This window comes from Myotis brandtii, unplaced genomic scaffold, assembly GCF_000412655.1.
Source record: "Myotis brandtii unplaced genomic scaffold, ASM41265v1 scaffold132, whole genome shotgun sequence".
Classification (NCBI taxonomy): Eukaryota; Metazoa; Chordata; class Mammalia; order Chiroptera; family Vespertilionidae; genus Myotis; species Myotis brandtii.
The window spans coordinates 4,056,965-4,069,068 of NW_005354673.1; the positions used below are offsets into that span (position 1 = coordinate 4,056,965).

Below are 12,104 nucleotides of genomic sequence, written 5' to 3' on the forward strand. Positions count from 1 at the left end.
GGGGGGGGAGGGGCGGGTGGTAAGAGATCAACCAAAGGACTTGTATGCATGCATATAAGCATAACCCATGGACACAGACAGTAGGGGGTTTAGGGCATGTTCTGGGGGGGGTGGGAACAGCCAGGGAGAGATCAATTGGAAAATAAGGAGACATATGTAATACTTTAAACAATAAAGAATTAAAAAAAGAAAGAAAGAAAGCAGAGGGTCCCAATGCTGCCCTCAGGAGGGGGGCTGCCCCTACATAGAGGAGGAGAATTATGGCCAAGAGATGGAGCAGATCACAGCTCCTAGGGAATCCAGTGCAAGGAGCAGCTGCCCACCACCAAATTGCCAGGGTGAGATTGCTTTTTTCTTCCAAGTTTTCCTCACTCCCATCCTGCCTTCATCCTCCGGCCTAGCCATCATTCAGCGAACCCTGTTTATTTTTCTGCTTTGCCTGATGTTTGTTCTCTCCCCCTCACCTCCTCACCGCATTCACTGCTACACTCCCAGTAACTACAACAGTGCCCAACATGCAAAAGACCCTGAATAATTGTGGTGGACTCTATGACAGCAACTGCCCCAGCTGAACAGAGCTGCCTGCAAGAGCTGCCTTGGGAGGATGGAGGGCCAGCCTCGGGGCCCCACCCAGGACACTGTGAAGAACAGATCCAGCTCTGGAGCACCCTGTGGGTTGGCTGAAGCTGTCGGGTTCTCCCTTTGCCCACTCCTGCATCTGTTCCCTCCTTACCATGAGTGTTGGTGCAAGGACACTCCAACTGCCTGCTCCATAAACTCAGCTTCCCAGGAAGCCAGACCACAGCAATACATACTTGTGGAATGAAAGGGGAGGGACTGAGAGAGGAAGAGAGGAAGAGCTCTGACTCTACTGCTGATCACCTTCCACAGCCAAAGTCCTCAAAACCACAATTCCCTCTTGTCTGGAGCTCTGCATGGCCACAGAAGCAGACCCTGCTGATGCCCGGCCAGACCCTCCAGCCTACTCTGAGTTCACCTGCAGCAGTGGTAGAGGGTGGCTGAGAAGATGGCCCCTTCCCACCCCAAGTGACTCCTCTGCCTAAGAGCTTCCTCAACGCAGAGCAGGGCAGCCCAGAAGTGGTAGGGACTCAATGCTCCCAGGGATACTTCGCAACCAGTGAGAGCATGAGTCACAGATGAATACCAGTCCCCAACCCTTGGGAGGACAATGCTCAGGCTTGTTTCACAAGATTACTCAGAGGTCCCCAATGGGATTCAACCCCCATTCATTAAACCCTGCTTTATGTATTGACTTTCCTCTCTTTTCTTAGTTCTCCCAATTCTGAGTTTCACAAATTAAAACTACCTGCACCCAGATCCTGGTCTCAGCATCTGCTTTTTGGGAGAATGCAAACTAGGTGAGCCTCCTCACCAACTCTCTGATTTCAACTCTTGCTGCTTAGAGCTTCTGAAAACAGCAGGGACCCTGGCTTTCTTTCAGCTCCTTTCATACCACAGGGACTTTACCTGTGTGGCTCAATTTATTCTTTCTTTCAATAACTACTCATTGAGTACCTATCACTTGAGGCACTGGGGTACAGCAGCAAACAAGAGTCAAAAATCCTTGCACTCATGGAGCTGACATCCCCCTCCCCCATCCTCACAATCCCTCCCCACCACACACACAAATACTTGCTTCTTTTCTCTCCCTCATACTCACCAGTTAAGCCTCAGCTCAAAAGTCTGGTCCTCAAAGAGATCTTACCTATCCCACCCTTCTTCCCCTTAACTCCCCCCAGTAACTGTCCTCACCAATCTGGTTCCTTTCTCATTACACCTGTCATCAGATTTGTCTCCTCCACCATCATGCTCACTCCACAAGCACAAGACAATTTCCATTTCTCTCTCACTACATTCTCTGCCCTTAGCACCGTGCCTGGTACCTAGTGAATGAATAAATGAATGAATGACCAAATGGCACCATTGTCATGAGTGAAAGCTAAGAGGAGAAATTAGAAATTCAACCTCATGGGTGGACAGAGATAGGCAGACAAGGAGTAAAATTTCACTATAACCCTGACCAGTTTGGTTCAGTGGAGAGAGCGTCGGCCTGCAGACTCAAGGGTTCCAGGTTTGATTCCAGTCAAGGGCATGTACCTTGGTTGCAGGCACATCCCCAGTAGGGGGGGTGCAGGAGGCAGCTGATCGATGTTTCTCTCTCATCGATGTTTCTAACTCTCTATCCCTCTCCCTTCCTCTCTGTGAAAATCAATAAAATATATTTTTTTAAAATTTCACTATAACCAGTACTGGTGACTAAGGTGACCATTTTGGAGTCCTAAACCAGTGGTCGCCAACCAGTGGTCTGCAGACCACTGGTGGTCCCTGAGGTCCAAAAGGTTAGCGATGGCTGCAAACCATCCGGTAGCAGCAAGAATGTCCTGAGCCCGGAGCCAGTGGCAAGGGGGAGAAACAGTGAGATGAGAAAGGGCAAGCCACCAAAAACTAACCATTTTATTCTCCTTCACAATATTCCAGCCATAAAGTGTCAGTGATGGAAGGTATCTCAGGGCATGTCCAGTATTTTCACAGCAGCATCTTTGCCAGAAGCATTTTTGCCACAAACATCTTCATCCCATAACTAATTGGCTATAGGAAATTTTGCTATAAAAAATAAAAAAATAAAGATACAATCATGGTTGATATTTGGGGTGGAGGTGTTTGCTGTGGAGCCCAAAGCAAAAATTGTGAGGCTTTGGAGCACTCAGTCCCCTCCTCCACCCACCCCTTTTCTAACTGCACTACCCCATTTCCCCCAACTCTCTCTGTACACACACACACACACACACACACACACACACACACACGCAACTCCATATCACACCTGACACCACTCCATCATGCACACAAGTGGATAAGGGGTAGCATGTTATCCTTCAAGAACATTTACCATTTTAAGTGATGGAGAAGGCAATACTAAAACAAAGTAATAGTTGTTCTCTACCTTAGAGTGTCTCAGTCAGTTGTGAGGTAATTTGTTCCTATTAATAGTGAGAATGCTAAAATTTGTAAATTAGCTACTTTTTAGAAAACTAGAGTAAATTCAATATCTCCCCTAAAATAACACCACAGTCACTTGAATCTGATTTGTGTTCTTGAGTAGAAGACAGGATGACGTGACAGCTGGCTCAATGGTACCTGCATAACTCACAACACATTTCAAATACGGCACAATCCAAGTTAATCATCAGCACTGGTGTATTCTTAGTAATTGTGCCATTTACCAATTATTTCACTGTACTTTCTCCCACCCAATTTTTTAGACTTTATCAAAACCTGAGCATACCCAGGGAACATATTCCCTGGCATGGGAATATCATCCATAATGAGGGCAGCAGCTGGGGAAAAATGCTTTAAAGAAACTGCAGGCACAGAAGGGCACTTTGCCAAGACACATAGGAAGTGCTGACAGCTTGTAAGGTGCTTCCCATCTTCATTCAAGATCTCCAAACCCTGCCTCCTCCATGAACTCCACCTCCATCAGTGAGAGAACTCTCCCATCCCATGCCAGGGCCAGGTAGGCCACCTGTCTTAGTCTGCTCAGCTGCCATACAAAATACCATAGACTGGGTGGCTTAAACAACAGATGCTCACAGTCCTAGAGTCAGAAATACAAGATCAAGGTGCCAGCAAATTGGATTCCTCTGAGAGCTCTCTTCCTGTCTTGTAGTTGGCCACCTTCTTGCTATGTCCATATGGCTTTCCTTGGTGTGTACAAGCTTCCTCTTCTTATAAAGCCACCAATCCTGACATGAGGGCCCTATTCTCGTGACCTATATAACCCTAATTACCTCTGAAAGGCTCCATCTCTAAATACCATCACATTGGGGATTAGGGCTTCAAGATATAAAAAAAATTTTTTAGGGGGGGGAGGGGGACAGGAACATTCAGTCCATAATGGCAATGATTAGTATATGAAACTGATCCTCAGGTAACTGACCCAAAAACTGAAACATTCATTCATCCGTCCATTCATTCATCCATTCATCAAATTGTTATGGATTAGTACCTACTATATATCAGTGCTCTGCTTTGAGGTCCTAGTGTTGATTTTAGTAAATCTAGTTCCTGCCTTCATAAAGATTGCAGTCTTCAAGATTGACAACCATAATCTGTGGAGAAGAGAGCACCAGATATCAGTGTAGGTCTCCACAGAGCTCATTCATTCATTCAACAAACATTTAGAGAGTTTATGTGCAGGCCACAGGGAGAAATCAGACATGGTCCTTGTCCTCTAAGAGCTCACAGTTCAGGAGGTAGAGGCAGGTTGTAAATACAACATGGTACGTTCTATAGAGTTAAGCTATGATGTATGTGCATGTAACATTTGTGCATGTAATTATACAGGGGAGAGAGAGAGAGAGAGAGAGAGAGAGAGAGAGAGAGAGAGATCAGATAAATATCACAGTGGTTCATCCACCATTCCTCTCAATGAGCCACTGAAGTGAGGCTAGTGTATCTCCAGATTGTTTACTTCCCATTACCTTGAGTGGTTTGATCATTGCCCACCTCACTGATATTCATTTATTATTACAAACACACATTTTTCTTCACTCAAGGTCCCTAAACTCAAGTCAACTATTTCATGTGGTCATCAGCCAAAGAAGTGGGTTCAGTTCCATCACAGGCAGGTTGAACTTATGGGCTAGGATACACTTTGTGGGTGGGTTGACCAGACAGTTCATCATCCAAACCAGGACACCAATGAGAGTGAAATGAGGTGATAGTGATAATTACACCAGAACAAGAAGCATAAATTGGGACCATTCTGGGCAAGCCGGGCATATGGCATCTCTACTTATGGGTGACTTAAGGAATTTTTTTTATTTATCTGAAAAGAGATTTTTTAAATAATATATTTGTTACATAGGCATTAAAATATAAAAATGTTTTCTAGTTTTAATTTTACTTATTTTAAAATACAGGGTGGGGCAAAAGTAGGTTTAGTTGTTTGTATGAAAAATAACACAATAAATAATAAATAGTACAAGAATAACACTATGTTTCACATACTCACAAATGTAAATGTACTTTTGCCCCACCCTATAGATTAAAGTTCACATGACTATTCAAAAGGAGCACATTCCTCATTCCTGTTCTCAGCCACTTAGTTGAGGAATTAAATAAATATATGTATTTATATACACTTATATAAACACATTTACAAATATGGATTACACAAATAATAGCACAGTATTCACACTGCTCTGCACTTCCTTTTTTCTATTAACAATATATCTCAGATAATTACATATTGCTATGACGAGCTTCCTCCTAATACTCGATGTTCACTATTTCACTGTATGGATACACATAATTTATTTGACCAGTCTCCACTGATAGACATATAGGTTGTTCCCCATCCTTTGCTGCCATTAATGACCCCAACCATCTGTCATTTTGCATCTGTTCCAGTATACCTGTAGGAAAGATTCCTGGAAGTAGAACTGTTGAGTCAAAGGGCATATCAGTCAAGATTCTGTTTGTTTGCTCATAACAGAAAAGCCAAAAGAACAGTCATTTAAACAAGATAGAGATTTGTTTCTCCCTCAAATAAAAAGAGACTGATGGTGGGCCATCCAGAGCAGCCAAGGGCTTACAAGTATCACAAAGGAACAGAATTCTATCTTTGGCTCTGCCATCCTCTGCCCAAAGCTTATATCATTGTGGAGGCCTTCTTTAAGTAAAATAATACAAAATTACAAATACCTATTTAGAATGAGAAAGAAAACATAATATATTATAAAGTTTTTAATGCTGAAATAATACTAACATTACAAAATCTGAGAAAAATAACATAATTATTCAATTGCCCAACATATCTTTATAATGGGTTTTTTCCCTACTTTTTTTTTACCTTTGATAGAACAAGATTTATATATCTTCAGAAGGATAAAAAGAAAATTGAATTTTTCCTGTAGCATCGCTCATTAAAATTTATTTATATTATTGATAGTTGATATGTATAAAACATGTGAGAGATACTATGTGTAGTTCTACTACAGGTTTTGCCCTATAACTGCAGGAATTCTGATAAACTCTGTGATTCATAATGCCCATCAGAAAAGTATTTGGTGTGTTTATAAATGTAGAAGCTAAGTTATTAAGCATTTTTCTGATAACAGAAAGCTTCCATTTTACCAGGCATCATTGAGTGCCAAATTTTCCACTTATAATTTTATACATCTGGTAAGTGGAAGAACATTACACAGACCAGCTTCTGGCACTGTACATTTTAAACTTTTTTCTCCTCCACTACTAAATATTTCTTGTGCTGGGCACAGGACACAATCGCATTATACTTTTACCTCTGGCCCTGCACCCAGGGGAGCTGACACAGGGAGCAGTATTTATCAAGCCATTCCTGCCACAGGACAACTAGCAAATGACTGCAAACCTCAGACGCATATCCCGCTAAACACCAACTAAATGCATCCCCAGTCCAACTTCCTCCTAGCTGGATCCCAAAAATTCCCATGGCCATTCTAATACCATCCCATACGGGGGAAAGTGTGACCCAGGGAAAATCAGAGTAGAAATAGACAGCAGCCTTAAGATCTGCAATTGAAATATCTTACTTCTGCAAAGATGGTTACAAGAGCACATGACCATGTGAACACATTACTAGGGCGTCCCAGGGTGTTGGGAGATGCTTAACTCCATTACCTGCGTGGTATAATGTCCCTGGCCTGCAGGGTTCTGGATGCAGTCTGGTCAAGCACACATGCAGGATTGGGAAGGTGGGAGAGAGACGGCAGCCCTCTTCTTTGCCAGTGGCAGTTGCTGGGGCATGAGTTTTTGCATTGGTCATTAGGCTCCATATTCTACAGTCCATCACCCACCTTGGGGCTATGGGCAGTGGAGGGCAGCTATGTGGGTCAGCAGCAGCTGTCTCCTATTTTTTTGTTTCTTTGCTTCCATGTAATTTCCACCCTAATTTCAAACATGCAGGAAAGAAAAGCGTGCAATGAACACCCAAGAACCATCCATCTAGTTTCAACCATCATTAATAACTGTGCCATTTTTTGCCTCATCACTGAACCATTCCACAGTAAATTTAAAACATCATGACACTTCACCCATAAATATTGCAACATGTATTTCCAAAGAGCAGGGATATTTCTCCAATTAATAATAGTACCAATATCATACCTAACAATAATAGCAGTAATCCCTAATATCACCTAAAACTCACTTCCAATTTCTATAATTATCCTAAAATTCTATTTTAGAACCATTTCTTTGAAATCAGAATCCAGTAATTTTCATGCAATTAATTTATAATGCTTCTTAAGTCTTGTCTTATCTAGTCCCCCTCCTGACATTGACTCTGAAGAGACCCGGCCAGCTGTCATGTAGACTGGCCCACATTCTAAACATGTCTATTTCCTTATGCTGTCATTTAATTATCACTATTATTTCCTGCAAAATGAGGTAGATCTAAAAGCTTGTTTTTTTTAAGCAAGATTTATTCAAGTATAATTTATATATAGTAAACACCATCCTTTTTACATTTTATGCATTTTGACAATTGCAAAATGCAAACAAGTCATGTAATCTAACAGCTTGGTCTGATTCAGATTAAGATGATAGGTCAAAATACTTTAAAGTGATGCCATGAACTTCCTACTGAATTTCCTATCACATCTGCATGTGCATAATATCTAGTTGTCCCACTCTTAATAATACTGATTTTGAACACTGGGTTTCTGCAGCTTTCTTATCTCTGAATGTGTATATTTTCTATCCCGTGCAATAAATTACTAGGAACTGGGCAGCTTAAAGCAACACCTACTTATTAGCTCACAGCTCCGTAGGCCAGAAGTCAGGCGTGGCCTTGCTAGATTCTCTGCTCAGGATATCACAAAAATAAAATCAAGGTGTCGGCAGGCTACGTTCCCATCTGGAACCTCACAAAAGTTGTTCTGACTTTAACTCAGTTCTGAGTGATTTGTTAAGGGAAAATAAGACCGATACTACTCAGTGGGGCCCTGAAAGGCATTTGTCTGCAACCCAAAGGATGCCTACTAGCACCATTTTAAAAGTTGGTGGAAAACCTAGCACAGTAACCTAACACAGGCTGGACCACCAAGAGAGCACATCCTTTGGGAAGGAAGGCTTGGGGCACTCCACCAGATAGAGAACCCTGAACAGCTGAATGCTGGCTCAGAGCAAAAGGAACAAGAGATAGGTGGCAGAAGAAGAAAATGCACCAACCTATAGGGACAACATTTCAGTGACTCCATACAAGTCCCTAGTTCCTAGTAACCATCAGAGAAAGTCTGCCCAGCAGGCACCAGTTATTTGTTGATGTTTCCCTAAGGCCTTGTACTTGGTGTAACAGGTATGTGCTAATCTCTGGTGTTAGTGGAGGTGGTGCCTTGATTGTAGACTGGAATTTCCAAGGAGGAAGAATTTGTGAGGTTATGGGAGCCGGCTCCCTCTCTACACAATGAGGAAGGGGGTGTCCAGAGTGAGCAGCAACTCGCCCAAGGCTCCTGAAGTTAGTGGCGAAGGCAGGATGAGAACCCATGCCTCCTGCCCTCCGTCTGGAGCGCTTTCTGGTAGGGCGTTTCAGCCCCCTTAGGAGCCCCCTCATTTACTTGGCTGCACTCTAAGTGTGCCCTTCCTGTATTTGGTGGTGAGCATGGAGTGCACTGGAGATGGGATCCTCTATCACTTTGGGACAGTCTTGATCGGCTCTTATCAAAGCAGTTACAGCGCAGCAGTGAAAACATGAAAACGAAAGCCTGGCTTCTGACGCCAGCGTTGCCGAATGGCCCTGGGCAAATTCTTACACCCTCTCTATTCATGTAGTTGTCTGTAAATGAGGAATAGTAATAGTACTGAACTCATACTATTCAACGTATGCGTAGCAGCTACCTCACCTGATGTTCTCTTCCATTTTGTCAGTCTTGGAGAAAAAAGGGTGCTGTTCCTTAACATCCTGTAACTGCGGCCTTGAGTAACCAAGCATTTAGTGTCAGGCAGTGGGAGGGAGGGAATGGGAGAGCACGAGAGCGCGAGATTTAAAATATGGCCCCACTATTTTTGGATTATAATTGAAAATATGGACTATCGTTCATTCAGCAAGTATTTACTGAGCACCTACTTGCTGACTTTTGATTTCAAAAAGCTAACTATTCAGGGAATGAATGGAATAGATTCAAAACTTAAGCAAACATTAGGAATAAGACCCAGACTCCTTCCACCATGGAGAGCACGTGATTTAAAATATGGCCCCACTATTTTTGGATTATAATTGAAAATATGGACTATCGTTCATTCAGCAAGTATTTACTGAGCACCTACTTGCTGACTTTTGATTTCAAAAAGCTAACTATTCAGGGAATGAATGGAATAGATTCAAAACTTAAGCAAACATTAGGAATAAGACCCAGACTCCTTCCACCACTTCCCCCAACCCAACCCCAATTTAAAATATATATATACCTCCAGCCTGGTGGGAGGGGAGTCAGGGGAAACTATGAAAGCTGAGACATCACCGGATTCCCTTTCTTCTCCACCACTTCCCCCAACCCAACCCCAATTTAAAAAATATATATACCTCCAGCCTGGTGGGAGGGGAAAGAGTCAGGGGTAACTATGAAAGCTGAGACATCACCGGATTCCCTTTCTTTGCACCTATTTTAAGTCTCAGGAGTCCAGAGGGGTGTGACGTCACAGGACACCTATGACCATTTCCCTGGAAGAACCCCTCTGGGCTGGAGACAAGGTCCCAGAAAATAACCATTTCTAGTTTACGACCTCTGAGGCCCTGTGTCCTAGCACGGTTTAGGAGTAGCCTCCTGTGACTGCTGCACAGAAGTCACCACACAGCTGCCCTCCCTGACAGGTGGACACAGAAAGGCAGCAGGCAGACTTGGTCACGGACTCCAAGAAAGGTAAGCAGGGCTGAAACTGACCATGGACCAGTTCAGCCCAGTAGATGCCCACACAGCTAGACAACATCCAAGGCAGGATGGCCCCTCTGGATGTCCTGTCCCCACAGAAACCCTCAGGACTCAGGGGAGAGGGGAGAAATGACTTTGATGAAACCTCTCCCTCCTGGCTGAATGGGCTGAGTCTGAAGTGGGGGCAAACAGGGGGAGGCAGGCGGAGGCTGAGGTGCACAAAAGCAGAAAAGTGCTCTGTCTGTGTGGCAGAGTGTGAGCAGGAAAGGACAGGTCGGAGGAGAAAGGGTCCCACCTCCGTGATTCTCAGCCTGATGAGCTGTCATCAGACCCATTGCGATGACAACAGATGTGATTGCAGCTCTCCCCCTTTCCTCTCTGAGAAACAGCCCAATCGCCAACACTGCTTTCCTTTGATTGCCCAGCAGCTACATCCGTGTTCCTGGAAGCTGAGAACCTGCAGGGAACAAGGAAACAGCAGAGGCAAACGAGGAAGGAGACGAGGTGGAGGCACTCTGGGAGCAGGTCCTTTCCATTTTGGCCACTGGTTCCGAGGGGTCTGAGTCAAGCTCCCAAATGGACCATCCTGCCTGCATCCCTGGGAAAATGGACATTCAACCACCTTGACGCCAGGGCTCTGCTGGTCCTTAGCGTCCCTGGAACAGAGCGAAGACAGGATGCTTTACACAGGGTTCTGGTCACCTGATAATCCAGGCCTACCTTTCCCACTACAGAGAGTAGTAACAAACTGGTCTTTAGGAGAATTGATCCTTAGGCAAAAGGGTTTTTTGGCAATGTGACTTCAGGCCAGTTGACTTTCAAACTGGTTTTAAACAAGATGGGAGGCAAGGGAAACAGTGAGGGGACAAGATTTGAACCAGGATGGTGTTGGTTGAGAGGCAGAGATGGTGAATACAGGACATATGAGGAAGCAGAGTCTATGGGGGTTGCTCTGAAGGTCAAGGAGGGGCAAAGGCTGATTCCCAGCTTTTGGACCTGGGTGACTGCTGGCATGTTTACCTTTGTCTCTCCTTTTTTAAATTTTATTTATTTATTTTTTTGTAGGACCCAGCTCATCCTAACAAGGCATGCGGCCCATAGGCCGCGAGTTTGACATGCTTGTCCTAGGTGGACAGGATGCTTCCATATACAGGAGGTACTATATGAATAAATCATTTAACAAATGTCTAACCAACCTCAGGGACATTTCACCTTCATTACTACATCTGAACTCACTTGGTGAGCCACTTAATACAACCACTACCGGGAGAAGTAAGAAAGCATACCCGGCCCTATAAAAGAACATGGGAGGACTGAGAGGACTGGGAGGATGTAACCCCAACGCAACTGAGCAGTAGTTGTCCTGACTAGACGATCTCCTAAAGTTAGCTGAATAACTTTGCTTTGGCTTCCCCCTCAAGGAATGACAGCACCAGAAAGAAAGGTGATCTAGTGGACCTAGCACCTTGCTATTCAAAGTGTGGTCTGTAGACCAGCAGCAGCAGTGATACCTGGGGGCTTGATGGGAATGCAGAATCCCAGGCCCCACCCAGCCTGCAATTCGGACTCTTCATGTAACAAGAATGCATATTCAAGTTTGAGTAGCAAGGCCTTTGATTACAGAGAGAAAGGAAAGAGCCCTGAGAGAGGGTTAGGAGTAGGAGGACACATAAGGTGACTAAGAGCACCTTACATGGCAGGTGTTCATTGTATCTATTAATTTCTAAACTAATTATTATGCATCAGTCAAAGAAAGAGAAAACCAGTGAGACCTAGAGTACAATGTGTGACATCTGGTGCCAAAACCAGCCTGCCCGATGCCAGAGTGCGGCCATGTGAGATTTTGAGCACACAGTCATTCACAGGTAAACTAGAAGGGCAGCGGCGCTTACTCACCTGCCACTTCCCCCACCAAATCCTTGACAACTACAAACACTATCCCCTCATCCTCCCTCCTTGGTAGAAATTGACCATTTCCTACTTTATTCCCAGCACAAAGTAGGCGCTCAATAATTGTGTGCCAAATAATGAAAGTGTTGTGCTAGCAGGCTTAGATCAATTAGTGATTGTAATTGAAACTGAATGTAATTAATTATATAATTTGGGGGCTGTTCAAGTTTAATTCTCCTAAAATTACATCATGAAAATAGGGCAGGAGGAAGGATTACG

General features: G+C 43.9%; 1 long non-coding RNA gene across 1 annotated transcript in view; it reads right to left on the reverse strand.

Moving 5' to 3' along the window:
* LOC102249982 overlaps nucleotides 1–10,425 on the reverse strand; it is a 47,378-nt gene extending 36,953 nt beyond the window's left edge. The window contains exons 1-4 of the long non-coding RNA XR_313235.2: nucleotides 10,231–10,425; nucleotides 6,688–6,954; nucleotides 4,035–4,133; nucleotides 2,472–2,625 (exon numbers count right to left, since the gene is read on the reverse strand). This is a non-coding gene — a long non-coding RNA (uncharacterized LOC102249982). The remainder of the gene's footprint in view (nucleotides 1–2,471; nucleotides 2,626–4,034; nucleotides 4,134–6,687; nucleotides 6,955–10,230) is intronic.
* Nucleotides 10,426–12,104: the final 1,679 nt, after the last annotated feature.